The sequence below is a fragment of the Notolepis coatsorum genome (assembly GCF_963971535.1).
Source record: "Notolepis coatsorum genome assembly, chromosome: 13".
In the NCBI taxonomy this organism is placed as follows: Eukaryota; Metazoa; Chordata; class Actinopteri; order Aulopiformes; family Paralepididae; genus Notolepis; species Notolepis coatsorum.
In genome coordinates, this window is record NC_140177.1 from 73312244 (window position 1) to 73323208 (window position 10965).

Here is a 10965-nt window from a genome sequence, read left to right on the forward strand (position 1 = left end):
GTCCTTTTCAGGGGGGCCATTTCCCAAAACCTGTGTCTACTGGTCAGTTTACTTCATCTCCTAGGCATGGTGGTTCTACTAGTGCATTCCCAGAGGGGGTTATATGTTTCTACTGTAAGGAGCCTGGTCATATCGTTGCTGGGTGCCCTGTGCTTGAACAGAAACAATTCAAAACTGTGGCTCTGGTAGAAACCGTAAGCAGAACACCTATGCCGACGTTAGAGGGTGATGGGGGGAGTATCAAAGGTGCGGACAAAGAGCTAGAGGGCTCCTCAACATTTATGATGGATGGATTTGTTTCCCTGACTGATGCACTAGAGTCAAAGCAGGCTATAACAATATGGAGAGATACAGGAGCTTTTCAGTCCCTCATTCTGGATGGGATTTTGCCATTTTCAGAAAAGTCTTCATTGCATTCCGGTGCCATTGTTCAAGGCTTTGGAAGAGGCTTTGTGGATGCACCCTTGCATGAGGTCACACTCAACTCTCCCTTAGTATCAGGCAATGTTGTTGTGGGGGTATGATCTCACATCCCCATAAAAGGTGTGTCCTTCATTCTAGGGAATGATTTGGCTGGTGGCAAAGTGCTGGCTACTCCAGTTGTAATTCCCATCCCTGTAGTTTCTGAGGTCCCCGATGAGCTGGCACGTAACATTTGACGTGCCAGCCGAGAGATGGCAGCTATTGAGAGAGAGCGCGAGGTAGCCCAGGAAGCTGTTAAAGTGGCAGCACGTATCCGTGAGTTGGCGCGATATAAGTTAAGTATTGCAGGTGCAGGAGTTGTTGTTGAGAATTTTGGAATATGCACTATGGATGTACCTCTGCATAATGTTTTTCTTGATTGTGCCCTAGTGTCAGGCCTAACAGTGTCAGGCCAGGTGGTGGAACGTGCCGGATACTCAGGTGGCAGGAGATGATCTGGCGGAGCAGTATCTCAAGGTCTTCCCAGCCTTGTCGGTGGCTGAGGCCACAGGCGAGTTGAAGGAGGAGAATGAGGAGGATGAGAGTGGGGAGGATGCTTTGAGGAATGTTGCTACTTCATGTGGCACCGTTTCTGATATTTAATGTGGCACCATTCTGGTTAAAGAGGCTACAAGGCCGGAATTAGGCTGCCAGCCTTCCTACAGTAGCTCTAACGTTCATGATGTGTCACTTGTCAGCAGTGATGATCCCAGTATGTCAGTTGATAATTCTGATGTTGATTCACGTGACCCCACTGACTCTCTGCCAGGCATTGGGTATGCTAGGTATGCTAGTCAACCTAGTTACCTGTGTCCTGTACAGCAGGAGCAGCCTTCACAACCTAGTCTAATGAGAGGCAACCATTTTGATCGTGACGTAGTTGATGTGTGTGCCACCATTTTGAGTCATGACGTTGGTTTTTGTGCCGCCATTTTGAATTGTGAGAATGTCATGGCTGTTTCTGTGGATAATGAATTACTGTGTTCCAGCAGTGGTGTTGACATGCCTGAAGCGGTACATCCTACCCTGGAGAGGCATGAATTACTATCTCCTGAACGGGTGATGCCAGGAGTGGAGGAGGCAGACTCGGTGGCGGTGCCAGGGAGCCGTGGTTTATTTTGTTTTCCTGTTTTCTGTCCTGAGAGCAGTGAGCTTAGATCTCATGCTGATTCCAGTTTGATGCCTCTTTTTGACAGGTCGGTATCGGTGGAGCGGCCTGTTCAAATAAAGTTTTTGTTTTGGGATGATCTGTTCATGGGTGGATTGGCTTTTAGGCCTGGCGCCTCAGTAGAACAGGTGGTGGTGAAGACAGATTGGGTGTTCCCACCAGATCCACTCCATCTGGGTCCAGCAGGATACATTTTGGGGGGGGCTTATTTGCCCAAGAGTCGGGAAGTGTTGTTTGTATTAAACAACATTGTCGAATGTTCTCGTGTGGGGAGCATTCGACAAGGTTGATGGTCGTGTTCGACAGGGGCCGACCCATTGTCGCTTTGTGGTAGTGACTCACGGTAGTTCCAGATTCGTGGGTCACAATATTTTGTATAGTTGGATGTTGTATTAATGATTGTTTTGTGTTTCGGATGCTATGTTTTGTGGTGGTTGCCTCCTGGGCAACCATTTTAAGGGTGGGGATGTTACGTGCCAGGCTGTTTGCCACTGTCTCCTGTGTTGCAGCAATCAGCTGCTAATTGGGAAGCTGCCTGTCTGGGCTCAAAAGGCCCTCCCCGCCCCACACATGCTGCCACTCTGCTGCTGGAAGACAGGTAGGAGCAGTGTCTCCCTCCCTTCCACCACATTGACCTTTTGTTTGTGCTAGATATTGTAATAAATAAAACCTTTTGGTTTAAACTTGACCGTTGGTGTCTGTGTCCCCCTTATGTTGCTTCCCTCTGAGCCAGGGTCGTAACATGGACATAGAGTAGGGGGGTCCGGGTGCATCGTCCCTCGGTAGAACATTTTAATGATTTTAATACGCAAATTAAGCTTTGAAACTAGAATTACAGAGCGGGAGTAGATACACTACTCTTACACACATATTACTGTATTGGGGGGGACAATTCATATTTCTCCAAATTTGGAGAGGACATCCCCCCTCCCCCCCGGATCTGCAGCCATGGGGATGGTGGATTTTATCATATTATGAGCTGATAATGGCTAAAAATGTCATTGCATGCATTAGCAATTGCAATATTAGCAATATTTTCAATATGCGCAAAACTGAATGTTAAAATAGCAGTAATACCATGTTCATTGATTAAATGCCATAAGGGATGGAAAGGATGGGAAGGGATGGGAAGGGATGGGAAGGGGGGATGGCCGTTTTAGAAGGGGGATGATATTGACCGTTTTTATTTCAGGGGGGATGCCATCCCCCCTCATCCCCCCTCAACTGGAGTACTGAGTATACTGCCGTCCTGTGCTCTGATAGCCTACACCCAATCGAACAAGTAACATTTCGTAATCAGTTTACAGGATATGATCTGTGAAAGCCATGTACGGCATATAGACCCATCAATCAGTGAATGTGCCAATGGGGACCCAGGAGTACAATCCTGAACAATATGCAATACTATATAAAATCCTACTATGTTAAGTTAATTAAAAGTAACTATTTTACATAATACACCAAGAATATTGTTCAGCACAAAGGTGTCATCTCTGATGGATGGGTGTATATAAGAATAGGACTAATGAAGCATGGGACAGCAATATACTGTGTGCAGATAAAACTACAGACCAGTTGTTTAGACAAGTGGTTCCCAACCTTTTTGGGGGACAGTCACGGTAATCAATTATGAAGATTGTCTCAAATGTCACGATTATATTGTTATTAGAGATATCCCCCCTATGATATAAAGACCTAGGATTGATGCAGTAAGATAACTATGCCTTGTTGATGTGCAAGCAGAGATTTCAGAAACATAGATAAGAAAACAGTACAATGTCAAGAACAGCACAAGAAGCACTTCTATGTGGAAGTAATAGGCATCTGAAGTGCATATATTGTATTGTACAGTATTTGTATTTATCGCTTATCTGGATTAAACAAGTAGTGTGTTCATTCATATATGGATGTGTATAAAATGACCCATTACTTGAGTACTGACACAAGTCTGTATGTTGAATGGAAATGTATCTAATTTAGAAATCATATTTTATGAAGCCTAAAAAAATGAATTGGTCTAAAATTCCACGACATACTTGGTCTTGCTTCATGGCACACCAGTGTTGTGGTCAAGTTCGTAAATGGCTTAAACAGCTCATCTTAAAGCAAACGTATGACTCATAACGAAAAGTACAACTTTAATGATATGGCATCGGTAGTGCAACATTTGTAGTGCAAAGAGAGAAAAGAAGGGCAGAAGGAAGCAGGGGGGGGAGGAAGGAAGGAAGGAAGGAAGGAAGGAAGGAAGGAAGGAAGGAAGGAAGGAAGGAAGGAAGGAAGGAAGGAAGGAAGGAAGGAAGGAAGGAAGGAAGGAAGGAAGGAAGGAAGGAAGGAAGGAAGGAAGGAAGGAAGGAAGGAAGGAAGGAAGGAAGGAAGGAAGGAAGGAAGGAAGGAAGTAGGAAGGAAGGAAGGAAGTAGGAAGGAACAATGGAAGGAACAATGGAAGGAACAATGGAAGGAAGGAAACACTTGGGAAAAGTGCTCAGCAAAAGAAGCTAGTGTAGACGATGTAGTTTTGTCAGCAAGCTTTCTTTGCAGTGAAAGGGAGAGCCAGAGTGAGCTGGAGCCAAGGCCTTTGCTGTCACTAAACATGCCAGCCACCCAGCCTGAGGAAGATGGAAGAGAGGGGAGGAGAGCAAGACGGAGAGGAGAAAGAGAGTGAGCAGAAGAGATAAGAATGAAACACTCCAAAGGCTGTCTCTCTGACTGATGAGATTAGGGTAGACATATAATTGGCTCACATAAAGTTATTCTATGCTCAGCCTTATAGTCAAGTTGGGGGGAAAGGGACATGGTGACTCTTCTTATGCAACATGGTCTCATCAGAAAACTTAAATAAAGTACTAATCGACCACAGGAAAAAAGGTACATAATGTAAGTTATATAAGTAATATATTTACATATTGTATCGGCAAATGTCCAAAATAAATGCCTCAAACTGGAATTGAACCAACAATCATTGCAATTGCGGGCGAGTGTTCTCACCACTATCTAACTGTGAGGTTAGTTTTTAACATTCGCTTAATGGTTATGGTTAATATAAAGTTAGGGTTAAGGTTAGGGTTTAATCCCCAGCAGGGGAACTTAAAGGAAAACTTCAACATTTTGGGAAATTAGCTTATTTAACATCTTCCCTGGAGTTAGACAAGAATATACATACCTTTTTTGTCTCTCTGCATGCATTAGGCTTAGGGAACAGCCGCTCCGTTAGCGTAGCTTAGCTTCATCCCTGGAAGTGGGTCAGACTTGTACCCTGACGTTCCCTACAGTGCCCTACAGTCACTAAATACACTCCAAATACAACTCCAAAACGTTCCTGTAAACATGTTGTGACCTGTGTATTTACCACGTGGAGAAATAAAAAAATAATTGAATTAGACAATTACGTTTTGCATGCACAGAGACAAAAAAGGTATGTATCTTCTTGTCTAACTCCAGGGAAGATGTTAAATAAGCTAATTTCCCAAAATGTTGGAGTTTTCCTTTAAAAGTTTTCTGAAAACGTGTAGACAGACAGACATAGGCAGAATAAAATAGTGCAATAGTGCAGTGCAATAAAATAGCTCTCATCTACAACAATCACAGTCTAGATGCAAGGAGTCCAAGCAGCAGTGTGTATTAAAACCTGTTCCAAATGGCATCTGGTCATAAATCAATATTTTCCAGAGGTTTGCAAAAAATTTGCGATTTTAAAATCAAACGTATTCAAGTATTAACATCACTAACATGTCACAAAAGCATGTAGAGTGTATATTATCATCAATACGTTAGTTTAGCAATAAGTTAAAAGTGCCATTAGATAGTTTTAAGTTTTCGATTTACTGAAGTCTATTGCGAGACGGCAACCATTTAAAAAATTTTGAACCATGGGAATTGTAGTTATTTTCCGAACTACACTTCCTGGCAGATTCTATGGGGGTTCAAAGTTCAGCGTTCTGAATTAATTATATCAATAACTGTTATTATTCGGGATAATAAGCCACAAAAGGTAATGTTTTTGACAAATATTGAAACGCAGTTAGTTTATCCTCCCTATTGTTAGCATGTAGCAACAATTAGATCTGAAATTTGTTTCAAAATGGTTGCACTGTGGTGAAAATAAAAAAGGACAGTAAATTACCGTAGATATCATTATTTGTTCTTATGCACGCCTGGTGATACTAAATCCAAATTGAACTTGGGCATTTGAAAGATAATATATGTATATATATAAATGTGCGAATTGGCTATAATAAGGTAATTTATAAGCCTCCTATTCTATATTCTATAATAATATTTCAAATTGCATTGGTCCGGATGGGAGAATTCAGTACTGTATCTACAGAACCTTCTATTTAATCATCTTCCCTTTATTAATTTCCTTAGATTTTTGTGGCAGTTTTTTTTATGTTTAGTCATTATTAGCATGGTGTTATTCACTGTCAAATATGCAAAGAAAAATCATAATTCATATTCTCCTTTGTTTCATCACAATTTAAGCAAGCCTAGTAATATACACAATATTTCTGACACTGTGAATACATTCCCTGAGGTCCATAGATGTACCTAGATACCAATAATTATTACATGGCGTTTTAACATCGCCAAAATAGCGCATTTCTTATTTCTTGATAATTCACCGCTGTTAGGGGCAACGCGCAATAATGACCGCTGTTAGGGGCAACAGAGCGCTATTGACCAATCACAATCAAGCATTTTGATCGCAGTCACGAAAGCTAAGCTTTACGATTATGCACAGCTGCACTACATCAGGTGCAATCAAGTCCACACACCTGCCGGCGATGACAGAGGAGCAACAGAACAACTGTGTCTGCATCAATGGCGTAGCGGAGGCTTAGGGGGCCCCGCCCCCACTGCAGACTATCCTCTTAGATTTCGTAACGCGCGGGGCGCAGACAGTGTGAGGAGCCCAGTATGGTTCTGCGGGGCTGCAGCTGGATGCATCTCGCGCAGAGGGCGGGCCCCCCACCCCCTCCCTGCTATGATTTGCTCACCTGCAATAGGGTTAGGCTGATAACTAATGTTCATTGGCAGCGTTCAAAACACAGCGGGAAGCGCCAGTAAAAATGCTGCAAATATCCAAGCGGTGCTCAGAAAAACAAGATGAGAGCGAAAGCCGAACAGGAGATGGCAAAGCTACGAAAAAGAACATCATTGTTCCAGCAGGCAGCAAAGGTAGACTGACTCTAACGTTACTGAAGAATGCATCGGCAGTAAGCTCCCCATCCAGACCGGCCGCGTCCACCGCTATCAACACGCCGGTCCCCCGGTCATCACACTACCCCCCTTAGATCTCATCAGCGCTGAGCAGGCGCCCTGACCGAACTGTAGGAGTCGCTGTTTACAACGACCTGGACCCACCCCGCCAGCTTTCCCACCCTCTAATACTGCCAATTGTATTAGTGTGAACGGCTAGCCAAGCTGGTGACAACGCCGGGAGCTGGATTCGAACAGGCGAATCCAGCATCTCCGGTGTTGGTGATGAACGCAATCTCTGCTACGCCACCTGACCGCCCCTTCAACAGGCCTTCTCAGCCTTCGACACGTCACACAGTGACGGATGTAGGTTGCAACTGCTCTGCTCAGTCCACAGATCCAATAGCCACTGGACATAATTTCATTGATGGTGAAGCCTTTACCCTGATGTTTCCCTCTTTTATGATGATGGGCGATGATCAGATTTGTCATGTGATATCCCTGAGGAATGACAGTTGGGTGTTTGAATGTGCTCTGGAAAGATGAATGGCTGAGCCTGCCTCCGACCTTAAGCACACCCTCTGTGTCCAGGAAAGGGTCTAGGTGGTGCAGCTTGCTGTATCTTGGGAGCCGATGTCCTTTGCTTAGTAGCTTTATCTCATCTCTGTATGCTTGGCTTTGTATGTCCTTGATGATGAGTCTCTGAACTTTGTCTTTCATCAACTGTTGAGAGGTCACATGATTTGACTTTACTTGCACGCCGCAGGATACGCGCCACTGCCTTGATGGCCTGAGACCAGGATGAAAACTTGTTCAGTCGGTCTACGTGAAACCACTGATTGGGGTCTGAGTCATGACGGATATTCTGCACCCTGTTTGCCACAAAGGTGTGAAAGGGGCAAGCTTCATTATTAATGTAGCCTAACACAACCTTTGAATCCGTCCAAAAGAACTCTTCTACATTACAGTATCCTAATTCTTCTTTGAGCATATTGCTCACGGTGACTGAGACAACTGCTGCGGTAAGTTCTAACCTGGGTATTGTTGTGACCTTCAGCGGTGAGATGCGCGCTTTCTGCATAAGAAGAGCACAGTGAATGTTTCCTCTTTCATTCTTCAGTCTCATGTACAGTTACAGCATTGCAAATTGAGGTCCCTCCTACCGCCGTTTCAACGCCCTCTGCCGCCCGTTAACGGTTCTCGTCAAATGGTTTTATTAGGGTGGGTGCGGTTTCTGTTTTGTGCCGCCAGGAGGCGCAAATTCAAAGTCAAGTTGGAATTATATCCTTCCTTCGAGACAACCGAACTTGCTATGCCTCCTAAATGTGAATCGGAAATACAAAAATACCGGCTACAGCAAAGACCTATGGCTATTCCAAATGGCACGTAAACCCCATTGTTTTAGTGGTTTGTCCACTAATGTCCATTATTGAGGACCAAGTACGTGCCCTTAATCGGCAGCGTGTGCCGGGAACAGTGCAGGAGTGGACGACCAAATCGACCAGGGTAAATACTGGCTGGTGTTCGGGTCACCGGAGACGCTTGTGGGGAATGAACGTTGGATTAAGTGGTAAGTCAAATGATCTGATCTTCACTGTTTTATCTGCCGCTTACGTGACGTGACAGGGGCTACTGTTTCATATGATCTAACGAGTGGTGGTCACTGCTGTTTTCAAGTCCAATTGATCGTCAAATGCGAGGGGAGCACACAAACAAGAACAACTCCGTTATAATCCCATACAAAGAGCAAATTGACTGGCTTAATGCACAAATAAAACAACACATTTCGAGTAGTCTTCCCTTGTACACATATGTATATTCTCGAAGTCAACTTCCTTTGACTGGGTAGAGCAGACGGGAGAGTCGACCAAAGCAGACCCTGGTCCCCCAAGTCAAATTCTACGTATGTCTGCTCTACCCATTTCATAACAGGTGAGAATAAGGAACACATATTTATATAGTAAATTAAGTTGTATTGGCTGTGAGGCTGTAAACAGCAGATGTTAGCTGCTAGCTGATTGATTGATTAGCTAGCAGTCTCTGCTAGCTACTTCCCCATAATAGTCCATTCTCAGTGTAGCCTACATGCCTTTTTCATTTTTATATGTTACTAGTATACTATTTATCAATCACATTCAGTGTTGTTGTCCTTGCTCTAAGGACTTGTTATTGAATAGTCGTATTGCTTGTAATATACATGTCATATGTATATACTCTCTGTCAGGATCTATGGGGTAACAGTACTGTATATTTGCATATCATATTATGTCACAAATGTAACAGTACTATATACCTGTATGTCATGTATGTCCCTATGCCATAAATGTCATGATGTCATGTATGTTGAGTATGTCACAAATGTCACTATGAATTGAAAATGGGGGACCCTGATGTAAACAAGACGAAAGTCTCTCTGGTCTGCATCCCCTTAACAATTGTGTGTATTGAGCCGTACTGTATTGTATCCATTCTGCAATCTGTTAATAACGTTTTCATTCATTCATTCATTCATTCATTCATTCATTCATTCATTCATTCATTCATTCATTCATTCATTCATTCATTCATTCATTCATTCATTCATTCATTCAGGTGCAAAGGTCAATGACCAAACACACCCAGACTACATTCCATCTGTATTCCCTTCAACATCACAGTCTACACCATCTACGTCAACGAACATCAGTCGCCATGAGCGGCGTGCAAAAAGGAACTCCTCTTCATACCATCGTAAGTGATATCATCTAGTTTTCAGTTATGTGCCAAAATCAATGGGTTCCTAAATTGCAGTTTCTTATTAGTATGGTTTTTATTTCATTTAAAGTGACTCCCCACAAGAGGACTAAACGTTGCAGCCAAGACATCCAAGTTGAGGCAGCAGCCCAAGTTGAGGAAGCAGCCACACCTCCCATCACTGAGCAGTCTCTGTTTGACGAGATGCAGTCTCTCAGAGAGGAGAGGGATGCAGCCAAGGAGGATGGTGACCAACAGAGAACCAAGGTCGAGTCGGACAGCAACAACACCAAATGCAAAATGATGACAGGTGTTACCTGGCCAGTGCTTCAGAACTTGTTTTCTTACTGTCACACAGAGAAGACAAGGAGCACCATAATCTCACCCATAGATCAGCTATTTATCACCCTTGTCAAACTGCGTCACGACATGTCCTTTGACCTCATTTCCCACATCAGAGGTGTGTCAAAGGCAACAGTCATCAAAGTGTTCTGGACCTGGATAGACCTGATGTACGTCAAGCTTGACTTCTTGATTAAATGGCAGTGCGGGACCAAATATTCTCAACCATCCCCCCAGTATTCAAAACAAAGTTTCCCCGTCTCACATTACAGTTCTACTTTTGTTTTGATGTGAAAAGTGATGCTGCATAAGATGACTGCACTTAGCACTGACTGAGAAAGTACACATTACAGTTCTACTTTATAAAATGCTAATTGTAAATATGTTTGTCAATGTCAATGTTTGTCAACCACATACCATGGGCACAACAACTATAGCAAACATCATTTTGAAAGAATAACCTTGCTTTATTGTTCAAATATACAAATAAGAATGAAATGTTCTGTTCTTCTATTGCAGTTTTATCTGTGAGTGCTATTTCAGCATGCACAACAATGCAAGTAAAGAAAATGCAAAACTAACTTCTGCTATTGCTTTTTTTTAGATACAAAAATACAAAAAATGTATTGTCACATTCACTTTCTGTGACTGAGTGCTATTTCACAACAATGCATGTAAAAATGTTTTTTTTTAGATACAAAAATACAAAAGTGCTATTTCAAGTTTAAACATGCATAACATATGCATAACAGCAGCATTGGCAGGCCTACAATTTAAACATGCACAACAATGCATGTAAAAAAATGCTTATTTGTTTTATATACAAAAATACAAAAGTGCTATTTCAAGTTTAAACATGCATAACATATGCATAACAGCAGCATTGGCAGGCCTACAATTTCAACATGCACAACAATGCATGTAAAAAATGCTTATTTTTTTTATATACAAAAATACAAAAGTGCTATTTCAAGTTTCAACATGCACAACAATGCATAACATATGCATAACAGCAGCATTGGCAGACCTACATTTTCTCCAAGAAGGAAGCCATAACATAAAAC

At 42.7% G+C, this 10965-nt stretch overlaps 1 long non-coding RNA gene across 1 annotated transcript; it reads left to right on the forward strand.

The window, feature by feature from the left end:
- The first annotated feature begins 8373 nt into the window (after positions 1–8373).
- LOC311239058 lies at positions 8374–9818 on the forward strand. The gene is made up of 3 exons (XR_014620414.1): positions 8374–8396; positions 9419–9556; positions 9651–9818. It is a non-coding gene; the product is annotated as an uncharacterized lncRNA (long non-coding RNA).
- Positions 9819–10965: the final 1147 nt, after the last annotated feature.